This window comes from Macrosteles quadrilineatus, unplaced genomic scaffold, assembly GCF_028750875.1.
Source record: "Macrosteles quadrilineatus isolate MER2022 unplaced genomic scaffold, UCM_ALF_1.0 Scaffold_2__2_contigs__length_208266976, whole genome shotgun sequence".
Classification (NCBI taxonomy): domain Eukaryota; kingdom Metazoa; phylum Arthropoda; class Insecta; order Hemiptera; family Cicadellidae; genus Macrosteles; species Macrosteles quadrilineatus.
The window spans coordinates 143,695,102-143,710,073 of NW_026542595.1; the positions used below are offsets into that span (position 1 = coordinate 143,695,102).

General features: G+C 30.8%; 1 protein-coding gene across 17 annotated transcripts in view; it reads left to right on the forward strand.

The window, feature by feature from the left end:
• LOC128986310 (CUGBP Elav-like family member 1) overlaps nt 1-14,972 on the forward strand; it is a 767,482-nt gene that overhangs the window by 493,469 nt on the left and 259,041 nt on the right. The window lies entirely within an intron of this gene.

Below are 14,972 nucleotides of genomic sequence, written 5' to 3' on the forward strand. Positions count from 1 at the left end.
TGTTATATTTCTGATAGCTAATTTGAGCGTATCTATCTATATTATTAATACACTACATGAAACCTTGTAAACAATAAGGATTTTTTGTTTTAAGATGTAACCCTACATTTTATATACCAACATTTTTGTCTAGGTGTGTGGATTTGCAAACTGGCCTTACATTTGTTTGAAGTGCCTTGGGCTCTGCCCCAGTGGCTTTTAAAGTTCCCATGTTATTTTTATGAAGAATATATTTGTTTTCATTTTCAGCTGGATAATTTAATTGCTGTTAATATTTTGGTTGAAATTTAAGGAAACGTTTGCCACAAAAATTATTTAACTATTTCTAGATTTAGAAGTACCAATATATGTGTACATCTATGAAAACAGAAAAAAACATTATTCTATAACCACTTATTGTACATTGTGTAGTTTTACACGGGCAATGGCGGGTTTTGCTGCTAGTATTCGTTTATGTTGAGATTGTATGTATATGCACATACAACATTCATGTTTAATGTTGTTTTGATGAAATTTTTCAGGATGTATCTGGTTCAGGAAAGCCTTTAAAAGTGCAACTACAAATGTATTATTTCTATAGATTAAAAATTAAAATTGCATTATGTTGTTGCAGGTACGTTTGTTTGGGGATTTTTCAAACCGATTGCCCACAAGGTAAAGTTGAATTATTGGTTTACTTCTTCAACCAACCTTTTGTTTTTATTATACACTTTAATATACAACGCACTTTTAACGGTTATGGAGTTTTTTCCCCTCTTTTACATAGTTGCTTCTAGGTTATAAAGTATAGATAGTGTTGTTTTTAACGTTCTGAATAGCGCCTAATCTCCTGTAATAATTCATTGAACACATAATTGCGAATCAACTTTTGATCAAATCTTTACACACTCAATCAGAGTAAACGACAAAGGTCCAAAATCAAATGCTTTGATCACAAGTATTCTAATCAACCCAAGCTAATCAACTGAACTAACAAATCTGATCGTTCGCTTGAAGGTAAATGAGATGTGACGTTGACCCTTGTATACCTTTTTGTTTGGCAGCTAAGCTTCTCTGTATTCATCAATGTATTGTAATGCATGTTTAATCTGAGAGATCAGTTATATACCTTTATATCTTACAATAAATTATAACTTGTATACCGTATAGTTACTTATTTAAACTTATTATTATTCTATCCATAACATTTGCATTCATTACTGGCTACGAGAAATGGATCTTACCAATTCGCAGAAAACGTGTTCATTTTAGAAAAACTACAAAGCAACGTCTATTATTTTTATATTACTTTCTCTTTTAATAACTTTGTTGTTGGAGAATACATTTCAAATCAAAATACAAAAAGTGAAAAGATTTTAATTGGTCAGTTATCGATAGAAGGTATAAATATTTTCATCCCTCATACAATTACATAGATACTTCCTGAGATCTTCAATCATAGAGACAATGATGATGAAAAACTAAATGGAAACGCAATAATTGGGAAAGATATCAACACATACTACATTGGCATTAATCTTTTTCAATTGCAATTTTTTGACATCAAAAACCACTTCAAGGACTTCATCTAAAGGTGTTGAGGACTGATTTACATTCGTTAGCAAGTTTACAGGTTTGAAGGCGGAACCTAACAACCATGGATACAAAGACATGCAAATGCAAGCGACAGATGATTGCAGATTAATGTATTTAATGCAAACCTAACGAGACTTTGACTCCAGCCTTTACAATCAGGCGACGGAAGTCTCGTCAAAGCGACGATCTCACTGGAGAAATTTGACATTTAAACCAAGGAATGTTTATGAAATGAAATACTGAATAAGTGTAGGCAGAGGAAACACAACAAAAACATTTTGCAATATTATAATATGGTGAATGTGGCTATACTATTTAATGAATAAGGTTAGAACGATTGCAAACGTATATCGCTATCTTATACTCTAATGGCTTTTTCAGTAGATTGATTTTTTTTTTGGTTTGAGACAACCTAAGAATCTGTTTCGTCTAATTAAAGATACTTTATCTTCCTACAAAGTAAAAGCGCTTGATCTGGTATTTAAAGAATTGCATATTCACAGCCAATCGTTATTCAGAGTAACCTTGTTCTTTAGTGTCCTTTAGCTCTTCATCTGGTTCTACAGAGTGATTTACTGCTTCTGTTTAAATTGTCATAGAACACATGATAAATATTCAATGACTGCATTTTAAAATTATTAAAAGTACTATTTTAAGAGGGTTAATATTTTGCTGACCAAATTTCAGCTATTAGGTTGTTTTCAGAACAGTAAAGTAATCAAAGTATAGCCAAACTATATAAATTCTTGAATTTTTTTAATGAATATTAAGTCTTTTATGATTTTTTTTAAACCATGTCCAATGTGGATAGTAGGGTTTTTTAGTCATATAACACCTGTTTTATACGTCAACAGAAGATTATAGCTTAGATATATTTTGAATCACTTTATAAAACATTGGTTTGATGTTATAAAAAAACACATCGGGTGTGGAAGAGTGCTTAAATCATAATTAGGACAACATAGATGCTAAATACGAGAGCTCCCCCGCAAGCTAGTTGAAATCTGAACCAAAGTCGTGTTCCCTACTTCTATTCGACCTGGTCCAATCCACATACAGCGTTTCATCAGATACGTCAAGTTTCTTTCCCACCGATTTGTATTACCAAACTGAACAAACCATTGAGATGGGGAATAGTAGAAACTGGGGGGTGGGGGGTAGTTAGAATAGTAGTGAGTAAGGAAAAAAACGTTAGTTTCAAATTTGATCCAATTGGTTGGTTGCGAATGTTAATTTACAGACAGCTCTTGTATTTCCAAGTCGAGGTTTTTTAGGAACACTAAGAATTGTTGTTTTGCAATGGATTCCTCAGAAGAGGTAGCCTGCATCACATCGTTGTAAGATGTGACTAGAGATAACAAAATAGCCCACTTTATATCAACACAGTCCGTTTCAAAGTATTATTTACATAAATTAATTTTACAGAAATACATCGGTCTAAAACTTCTCAGCGATGTGTTCCCTACATCAAGACTCTTCATAAACCCGTGAAATGCCAATGAAAGGCTGCGATCGCTTCTAGAACACCGCACGTTTTATGTAGCCGATTTTATCTCTTGTTGTAAAACACGTCGTCTTTGTGAACTTCATTTGGTTCGTATTATTTATTTAATTTTATTTCCGGTTCTTCCATCGACATCTAAGCCCAAGAGACGTTACAAAATGTAGAGTTGTTTTTAATACATAGTTTGATACTAAGTTAACTTTGAATTCTACAACTTTTTTTAGCTTTCTTGTTTCAATATTTAATTTCAAAATCGTGATAAGTTAAACTTTTACGATTTTGATCACTTGTATGACACATAAATCAAGAATACTTTTGTCAACTTTTTTTATAAAAGCTTATGTTAATATTTTACTACACAATTTAATTACTTAATTATAAATTTGATCATACAATTTACAACTCATTCTAGCAACACATTAACATTTCATTGCAATTAATCTATTTCCGCTTTTATAAGAGACAACTACAGAATACCGAAAACGTCACTCGTGGTCAATTTGGAAACACCCTGTATATCTGTAAAATTAATTTATGTAAACAATATTGCGATGTAAACAATACTGTTATTTTATTAAGATTTAAGATTTATCTTACCAAAACCTTAAACTTGTTGTTTTAACATCATGGAATACTTATTCCCAACTAAAAAAAATTAGTGGCTTGTAGGGGCAAAAGTCCCTAAAATTTCAAATGTTAAACAAATTATTGTAAAATGTTAGCAAACTAAGAAAAAATTGATCAATGAGTCTGGATAATTTTCAACACATAATAATTACATTCCTTCCAGATTTTTAAATCTGCTTAAGGCAAAAAATGAATTTTTTTGTTAGTAAATACTGTTTTCCGTTTAAACACTGTTAAATTAATCATCGATTGATGTCTAAATACTTTGACACTCTGTTATAAGTCGCTAATAACTCAAATATTTAATGTTTAGAAATAACATATTATCCGCCGTTTTTAATTGCTCGGATCACAGACGAACACAATTAATGCACAAGCACGGTATTAGTGACCTAATTACTTGTTAAACTTAATATTAGACTGTTATAACAGAGTGATTTTTATACAAATCGCTTAAAACGTTGTCACTTACCCCCATCGCATAAACATCAAAATTTTTAGTTGTAAAGACTTAATTAGAAATCGCAATAAAATGCGGCATATGTGTGTTAAAAGCTCATTCCCATGACATTATGTTACTCTGTTTTCAAGTCCAAATCATACGTTTTCTTTAAGACTTGCTAATCTTAACGTACTAATTCGTGGTATAAATCTATTATATTGTGAGGATAAACGTGTACAATTTACTCTAACTCCACACGATGAAGTGTACAGTGTTGTAAACAACTGTTATCACTATTGTATCAAAATAAATTCTCCATAGTTTACCGATTTTGTACTACATCGCTTGTGTTCACTTTGAGTTTGTCAAACTTTGCCAAATTTGGCACATATCAATATAACTTAGAATTCCTTTTGACTTACAGTCACTGGTTCGATCAAATCCTTACACACACTCGATTAGTGTCCAATAGGTGACAAAGGTCCTCAATCAAATGCTTTGATCACAAGTATTCTAATCAACCCAAGCTAATCAACTGAACTAACAAATCTGATCGTTCGTTTGAAGGTAAATGAAATGTTTACATTGACCTTTTTGAATTTCTTTGTTTCAGAAATGTTTAATATACGAGATACGTTTGAAAATTACGTTTGTAGGCTAAAGGTTAACAGTATAATCCTTAGTTTAAATATCTTTGCTATTAACGCTTTAAAAATTTAATATAGTATAGAATAAGCGTTTGAAAACCTATTTGAACATGGGAATAATGTTGTTTGCATTTTTTTGCAAAGTGTCTTCAATTTAATTCATTGTGTGTTTGCGGATTTTACAATTCTTTTTTTGCTGTTTCCAATATTATAATTTTATTTTTTTAAAGTATTACAATTTGGATAAATAGGCTAACAAGTTATTAAAATGAAAAATTTATGGTTCTAATACTGGGAAAAACGTATATTTTAGCGAATTTGCCATATAGGTAATAAGCTATTACCTTAGTACTCATGGTAAGATCTGGACCTGGGATCGATTTACTTTTTCGTTTTGAGGTCCCTAGAGGCCAAAAACTACATCCGTTCATTTCGTATAAACGTGTAAACCAATATTTATTCGAACGAGTTCACAAACCACCATGATCGGACCATGGAAACGGGGTTTTATGGGGCTTTTTATGGGGATTAAAATAGGGTTTTCCCAGTTTTGAACCTTAAAACAAAAAATGTTGCAATTTCTTTCCTTACCATTTTGTAGAGCTTAAAATAAATAATTTGGTATATAAAAGCATCATAATGCGCCTAATGGTTGCGGAGAAAAAAATTAAATTTAAAATCCCTATTTTGTTTTATGGAGAATAAATAATGTTACTCAGTTTGCTTGTTTATGAACATATTTTGATCAAATTTGAAAAATAGATTAATTCCATACTAAACTACATACTGTAACAACATTTCACAAAAACACTTTTAAACCCTCCCTGCTGCAGCAAACCCAAGTACTTGTTAAACTAATGTTATTTAAATAGGGAATAATTTTGTGATATTTGTATTATTAAGGAGATATTTTTGTGTAAATCCAATCAAGCAAATGGAAATTCGTTTGGTCTGCAGGTTTGCTGTGGTGGGGGTATTTATATAATCTAATAAGTGTACAAGTATACTACAAGTGTATAGATGTTTGTCTGACAAGGGGTCGTTGGTGAAATTACGTCCAAAGTCGTTCAAGTCACATTATCGTTACCCCTACACTGGCAATGGCCTCCGTTTACTTATTTGGTCTGGTTAGCTTGAGATCTTAACTTATAATAAAAGACTTACAAGTAAAGAAGTCACATTTTCGTTTGAAGTTCATTGTTGGTGATGGTGAGTTAACGTTTTCCAATGTTAATCAACATTAATAAAAGTTTACAGGAAATTAATTTTGTATATAAAGCTAATATTGCCTTTAAAATATACAATATTGTATTAATATTAATAAATTATGTTTCATTTGTAAAAAATATTCAGTCATGGTCTATAAATTTAATTTTTTTTAATCAGCATTGTTTTGAAAAAAATAATATATTCCATAGAAACTTCAAACGTTACAAAAGATTCGTGGAATCAGGTTACTAATGCCTAATGACATAATGGAACAGGCACCACGAATATGACGTTAGTGACGTTAACGTGATAACGTTAATGGTCTTAGTGATGGCTGGTCACCGTTGACAGGTCTTTGATGTTACAGGGCGTGCCGGAAATGTAATAATTGTGGATACAGAAGAGAAAGCAGGCTGAATTTATTATACAGTAATAACCTTAATATATGTAGTTGTGAAGGTTTCCTTCGGTGAAAGGATTATATGAATGTATTAAGTGTTGCACTTTACACTAACGGCTGTACTTCTTGATTACCATACTATTTATTTTTGATGTGTGTTTGATTTAAACATTATGTAGATTTATCCCGATTTAAACGTGTTGGCACTAAACTTCCTAAGTTTTTTAATGTATTATAATAAAACTATATATTAATGACTAAATATGGTTGTCTGTTGCAAAATAAATCATTTAAGATGTTTTCAATATATAATAACATTTGACAAAATAAAAAGTTATAAAATTTAGGAGACGAAAGAATTAAACTAAAAAATAATTCAAAAGCGTTTTTTTTAACTTTTTATCCCTGAAGCACATTGTGTGTTTTGTTCTAATTAAAAAACTGCAATTACTAACTGCTAGATGATAGTCACATTTTAAACGGACATAACATGTTTACCTATATACAAATACTATTACTAATTATAGAGCACCTTGAAATTATCTGTCCAGAGTGTTGAATGAAGAGGTTGCTAATAAGAAACCAAACCTATTAAACACGCTACTCACTCCCCAATAAATAGGACATTCGGTAAGAAAAAAAGTACCACCAAGTCCCATTTGATTCGGAATAATCAGAGAAAAACGGCGAGGCAAAAAAGTAAGGTTGGCTATTGTAGTAAAAGTGCTTGGCCACTTATAGACATCAGTTTGAAGGAAAGTCTACGAATCACAATAACTCAATTTATGATTTACTTTTATTCCATCCCATTTCATCAATTTTATTTACGATATAAAATTGTAAAAAAACCAGCCAGAATAATTTGAAGTAGTTTTACAAACAAAATTAATTTAACGAAAACGCACCATTAATCTGCTACACCATTTCGTTGAGATTGGTCGGAATAAACTTGAGGGTGTGTTATTTATATTTTTGTTTATTGTAGCTTTAGAGCCAAATTTGCAGCTTGTTTAAAGTATCTGGAAAATTGGTTCAAAATATAAACCTCTTTGTAAAACACCCTAAATATGCTGAAAAGAATAAATAATGATATTTTTACAATTTTAATTTCTTAAAATAACTGTTACGTATTTACCGAAACGTAACTGTAAAGGCCGTCTTTGGATCGTTAGAGCTGAATTAAACACGTTAATTTGCAATCATGTAGCCCTTAAGATTTGCATCTCTTTGTGCCTCTAGTGTTTGATGCCGCTCTCAAACTTGGATCATAAATGGGTTAAACATTGTCTTCCAGATGTTTACATATTGACAAGGTAAGTGGACGATTTTAGAAAATGTGTACAAATTTTTCGTGTGAAAATTTTAAAAAGGTTGTTTTGAACGATAATCAGAGAAAGTATGGTAAGGCATATCGATGTTAAGGAAAAAATACTCTTTTTTTACTGAAACTGACTTAATTTTTTCAAAGCTGCGGGTAGTAGTTTTTTAGAACATAATAATAATTTTAATTGTAGACTTTCTTCAAAGTAGAAAATTATAATTATTACAAAATTATACCTATCTACAATATCTCATGCATAGAAATATTCATTTATGCCAAAGTAAATACATAAGCAATCCCTAAACAGTTGTAATCCCTCTTTAATAAGTGTCTTCTTTGTAATAATTTTTACCTGTACCAATAAGTAACCAAACCAACAAACATTAGTATTGTTTACCTATAGGGTATACTTTTTAGTAGGGGGAGCGAGCTGGTCTAGTGGTTAGAGCGTGGGACTTCGGTCCAAGATGTCCCGGGTTCAAATCCTGCCAAATCACCGATAGATTTCATCTAAATGATAATGCTGCAACTTCTAGGTCTAGCCTGAAAGTAATGTGAAAAACAATCCCAAGCTCGTGCCTAGCGTTCAAGGACAAAAAAAAATACATTTTAGTAGGCAAATACATAAAACCGCAATTGGAAATTAAATGAGAATAAATACCTTATATTACTATTCTTATTTTGTATACCGAAATAACACCTACAAATTTCACGTAATTACAACAAGCCGGGTGTTTAATACTAGAAGTCATCCAACCTGATACAACTCAACCTGACGTGTAATCTTGCGCTGACTGGTGATGTATTCATTATGAGTTGATTTGTACACGAGTAGACTCTCGATGTTTTGGTATTATTAATGAAAACAGATGCTCAAACGTATACCATTCTAGATTAATCAGAAATCAAGAATATTAAAACAAGGGTTACTATATATAAACATTTTGTATATAATTTTTAACATGTAAACTGAAATGGAATAAATATATTTCCTTCGGTCAGTCCATTATTAACAATGTTTTGCATTCTATATTATATCGTATGACACATTTGTATTATTGTATTTAGTTTTGGATAAAACAATGTTTATATTAAAGCTTTAATGCAAATTTAATACAGGGTGACAAAAAAGTCTGGAAACGGTTTAATATCGTTTTAACTAAATCCGTTAGAAAATTCAAACCGTTCACATCAACTTACATGTATGAAAACTACTTTTTCCAAGCAAAACCATTTTTTGACCTCTACCAGGGGACGACCCATGAGGAGTAGGTACATAATCTTTAATGTAAGCCTAGGTTGATATGCACATCATTTTAATGGTCTGGTCAAGTGAAGTTCATTGCCAGAAACCACGTCAAAAAAAGTTCATCCGTTACAAAATGGCGGCTGTCCAAAGTTCTTGTGGAATATTCCTTTACAGGCCTTAGTAATGGTAATACTCGTATTAAACATTATCTTGAGAGCTGAAATTCTATTTTAAAGTCAACTAGCTCATATACTAAGTTTATTCAATCTTCTTTAACGCATGAACCTTTTTTGACGGCAATGAACTCCATTTGACCAGACTTTTAAAATGATGTGCATATCAACCTACGCTTACATTAAAGATTATGTACCCCGGATCATCCTGATAGGCCGTCCCCTGGTGAAGGTACAAAAATGGTAATGCTTGCAAAAAGTAGTTTTCATACATATAGGTTGATGTGAAAGGTTTGAATTTTCTAACGAATTTAGTTAAAAAGATATCATGCCGTTTCCAGACTTTTTTGTCACCCTGTATATTTACCATATGTTTATGTACTGTCCATCAACCGTAATTGATATATTTGCAGCTAAAGATAGTTGCATATAAAATTTAACAAAAAACGTTATACAGCATTCTTCTTTTTATTTAGTTTCTGTTCATGTATTAACGAAAGTTGATTAAACCAGTGAGAGTTAAAGGTCCAAGTAAAGGTTGGGATCAATGTTACGCCGCACAATGTAGTTTTACAGTCCCGACTTTATACGCCACAATAAAGTAGGGCCAAGTCCAACGGGTTTTGCTGATTTAAACAAAACCCCAACGCTCCAAAAACGTTTCAAAAAGTTACAATAGTTTCATAATATTTCAACTTTCCATATTAAGTTATTAAACAAATTTAAATGTATGTCCAAAAAAGATAGGGTACAACAACTAGAAAGTAATTATTAATAATCGTTTTTTACCTGAACATGAATTACATTATATTAAATACTCTTCACCCTCTTCAGCTATTATGCTATAATAAAAAAAAATTATAATACTTAGTCTAAAACGTATTTCATCCAATGTACTACCCGTTTTCTTAAATGCGTTACTAACAATGTATTGCTTATACATTATGCTATCCAAAGTAGCATGCTATGAGAAATCAAAGAAATATAAATATGAATATTGCCATTAGGTTGAGAGCTCTTAAATTGGTAATCAAAGGAATGGTAATCACTAGAACTGTTCGTTAGTCAATGTTACTTCCGTGAATAATCATCAATGACCTCGTGAGTTATAAGTATGTTTATAGAAAAATAATCTAGGTGTAGTGCCTTTTTGGGCTTAATCAAAATTTCACAATGTCAAAGTTTGTTGCTTACTTAAATCATTTTAATTTTTTACATTAAAATATCACGTAGACGTTTTGTAAAATTTGTCTAGCTAGACTACTTATACTTGGAGATATATTAATGTATATCCTACGTTTGTAAAACAGAATGGATTAAGTACTTGACCATATAACATAATAACAAACGACGCAGTTAATCTTACAAGACATTTCCGATCCTGGGGTTGACGCTAATCTTTCCTTGGAGGAACGGGAGTTACTTTTCAATTACAAACAGGAGATAGCACCGAACTATATTTTCCTCTGTTCCATATCTTCTTCTAAGAGTGTTTTCTTTTACAACATTACCTGCCAATCTATAACCATTAAATCATATATGATCAAACATTGAATTTTTTATCTGACTTAACAGTAATTTTTCGACTTGGTTTTGAATCTTTATTGTTTATTACATTTTTTTTTAAACTAGCAGTGTACCCGTCTTTTGTACGGGGTTGGCAGATAAGTATAAAAAGCTTATTGCAGTTATACTCGTCCTTTGTGTTTGCAATGGGAGAGGACACGGTTTAAGAAATTTTTATTATTTTACTTTACGGAATGCTATAGAATAGCACATCTACCATAGCCATAATACCACTGTCCCTAAACAATAAAAAAGTGAAATTATTATTTTCACAGCTTTTTGTCGCTAGTGGGTTCAAATTAGCTGTTGTCATAAATGAAAAAATAAATAAAAAATGCTGCACCCTGTTAGTAAACCTTATAACTTTTTAATCCCATTTAATATCATAGAACCAACTGTAGTTGAAACAGCAGACAAAATTATTTTATTTCTTTGAAATATGAATACTCATAAGGTTAACATGGGAAACTCCAGACCCACTGGGTTGGCCCCGAAAGGATTTTTGAGATAAGAATGCGTTTATATGTTAATTAGGAATGTGAGCTATCATCACACCAAATTTCAGCCAAATCCGATCAGTATTTTTTGCGTTTACATGTCACAAACATCCAAACATCCAAACTTTCTCACTTATAATATTAGTAGGACATTCCCCTTGAAAAGAAGTGTTAAGGAACATGACAAGATCTTACTTTTTACAAATACTGGGCTCAAGAATGTTAACACTGCACCTATTATAAACATTGCTTCTTTTACCTAAAGCTGTGCTTTTACATAAGAAGATAGAAATACGCCAAAAAAGAATATTGACAAACAAAAACTATTCTATTAAAAATACATAATGAGTGGAATATCAAAGTTAGTTTTACCCATCCACAACCTGTATTTTCTGCTACCTCTTATCAGTTTCAAGATAACATGTCAATTAAATGATAATGGATTTCGAAATAATAACAAAATTGTCTTTATTTTACTGTTTTTAAAATTGGTCAATTTAATATTTACTAGAATATATTTAAAATGTGGTCAATTTAAAAAAGGTTTAACTGTATGTCAACATATATTTCCATTATGATAATGAGAAATAACCCTGTTTTCATTTAAAAACGTAACATTTTTCTAAATTACTTCTTGTTGACATTTTAAAGGAATCATAACAAGACGAAATTCATTAAAACCAGTGTTAATTGGTAACGGATCTGATCACAGACGACAACAATTAATTAATGCAGCATCACAGCCCCGGTGACGTCATTACTTGACGAACGTTACAATAACACCTATTTTTTAATGAGAAACTAAATTTAAATGTTACGTATTTTAAAAACTATTATTGCAACTCACTAGTGAAATGTGTTTCCCGTGCAAATGGTAATCTATGAGTAGTTTTCGTCTTGGTGTTTCATGTATAGCCCAGTCACAGTAACGTATGTGTGTATTTAAATAATTTATGAATGAAGTATTTAATATCATTTCAAACGAATAGGGAAAACAACAATATTGTAATTTGTTTGCCAAATGAAATGAACTGAACTTACAACAATGTCCTTTGATAATTTGTAGGTGTATACAAATTGCAAACTAATTGACATTGAAATAAAATCAATTATAAATTAACAATGGACATTTATTTACGTTAAGATAAAACGGCTGACATCGCAGTAAACAGGCAGCGTCATTATACAGCTCCATTGTGAATGTAATGATTTCTGGTTGGATTGTCGTCTACGCCCAGACACACAATGGTGCTAATTTGGCCACCGTTATTTCACCATTGTCTAAATAGATATAAATTCTTTAAATACTATAGTCTGATAAATTACATGTTATTAATAGAAACATAGTAAAAAATACGCCCTTTAATACTTTTTTATATCTTAATTATTGTATTCCTATAATATGTGTCAATATGTAAACATTTTGCAAATCAAAAAGTGATTACCTTATTACGGGTTCTTCATCTTTCACCCCGTAGGGGATTGATAGCATTATATCTGCTTTTAATACAAATGTGTAATTTGCTAATCACGAAACTATGTAAGCGTACGTTAGGTTTTTATATAGTAAGGAAACTTTATTTAATATGTTTTAGCAATGCGGTTGCATTAAATATATCCACAATTAGTACTATTAAAACTATTAGCCCCTCGTTTACAGAATTTCATTATTAATGTGATATACTTGAATGATGTAATAGACTATTGTAAAAATAAAACAATAACTAATTTCTAACCACCAACCTACATTTAATTACACGTAAAGCCTACAAAATAAATACAACCACATTATATCTACAGGTGTCAATATAAAGTAGAATTATTTGCTATACAAACACAGCCTGGGTAAATTTAATACAATATGTTCCTGTACTGCACCATAACTCAACACAGCAACCCAATACTGGCATCCACCTTCTGCCATGATATATCACAGGATTTCATACACCCTTGCAGTATGTTACAAAGCATTTGTACGAACACAAATATCTAATATTAGTCCAGAATACTTATTACTTAATTAGTTGTTGTTTTCTTTACCTTAAATATATTACCTTTTATCTACGCATTAATTCAGTTGTTCAACTTGTTATTATGTACATTTTTATTTTTTTATCAAGACTACTTTGTTCAAAAATATATTTTTATCTATTTATTTGTTCATTTATTTGGTTATAAATATTTTGTGACAACACTGTTCCTGTTAACCATTTTGTAGCCTAAATTAATAAATTTTTAAATATCAAATAGTTAACAATTTTGTTACTAGTATGTTTTTTTTTTATTTTTTTATTTCCCCACCAAATTAGGGTAGGATAATATAAAATTTCGTGAAATTACAAACACTTACTTTTCATACACCAACAGTTTATTTTCCAGGACTTGTTTTAGTAATAGGCAATTTTAGGTACTTGTTAATTTTTATGGCAGTTCAACTGACCACAAACGTCAGATCCAAACCCTGCTTGGTATTCAGTGGCCCTCAACCAGGTCCTTGTCAGATGTTGTAGTCCTAATGACAGTCTCATCTCAACACATTCATACAGTGATTGTACCACTATTGTTTCTCTATACAATGTAAGTGTATCCGAATAGATAGAATTAAAAAAAAAAATTATCGCATGTTGTCGCAGAACTATTTATAGAATTCTAACATTAATTTGTAAAATGTAAATAGATTATGAAAACACAATAATACTGACATGACATAAGTAGCGAATCTAAAATTCATTCTTATAAATCTTTTGAACATTTAACTGAAATAAACATGAACAAATGTATATTATGATAAGTAAGATAAGATTCGGGGAATACATGACTTATTGTACACAACAGAACTAAAACTGTTCTCTAACATTTTAAAAAGTCTGTGTTTATAAATATTTAGATACATTTGCAATTAAAATTAATTTTAATAATCATCAACTTTCTTTACAAACTAGCTGCAATTGAGTACGAGCTATTAAACCGTAACAATAGTAGTAATAATATGACATATCAAATTACAGTTTTCCCCTTTATTGTTAAGTTCGTCTAGTAATGACGTCAGCAGGTCTGTGTTGCTGCATTAATTGTCGTCGTCGGCGATGTGAGCCGTGACCAATTAACAGTAAATTTAATCAACTTTTCCTTGGCCTCATTTTATTATTTTTTTAATAAATTTATGTTTAGACCGCTATCGCTGACAGCGTATAAGTACTTCTTCCTCTAACTCTTCAATATTAAAAATGCCACTTGCGTAGACACCAAGAACCGAAAGAAAGCTGTTTTTTTTTACGAACCGAGAAAAAAACTGCGATTGTGGACTATTTCTTATCGGGCTTTGATTAAGCCGATTTGATTAAAAGGTTAATATTTAGAATAAGGTATGTAAGAATGATACGTATGCCGGTATAAATATCGCAATGCCCATGCTCAGTGTATGTTTCAAAATGTATATTTACTATTTATTTAAGTGATTTATTCTGAAAGCTTTACCTAATTCAACTTTTGATAGATTACAAAAGATAAGATACACCCGGTGTGTGAATTATTTTTACATACAATTATGACGTCGCTTTGATTACAACCGAACGTGTTACAAATATTTATGATACGTGTATTTTTTATTTTTTTTTATTTTTTTTTTTGTAAACAACAATTAGTGTAAGCAGAACACTATAGTGGATGCGTACTAAAACATTTGTTGGATTAAGAACGATTGGATTTTTATAGGCAATAAAGCTGATTACCCTTGAAACTACTTGGAGGAAATAAAACAAA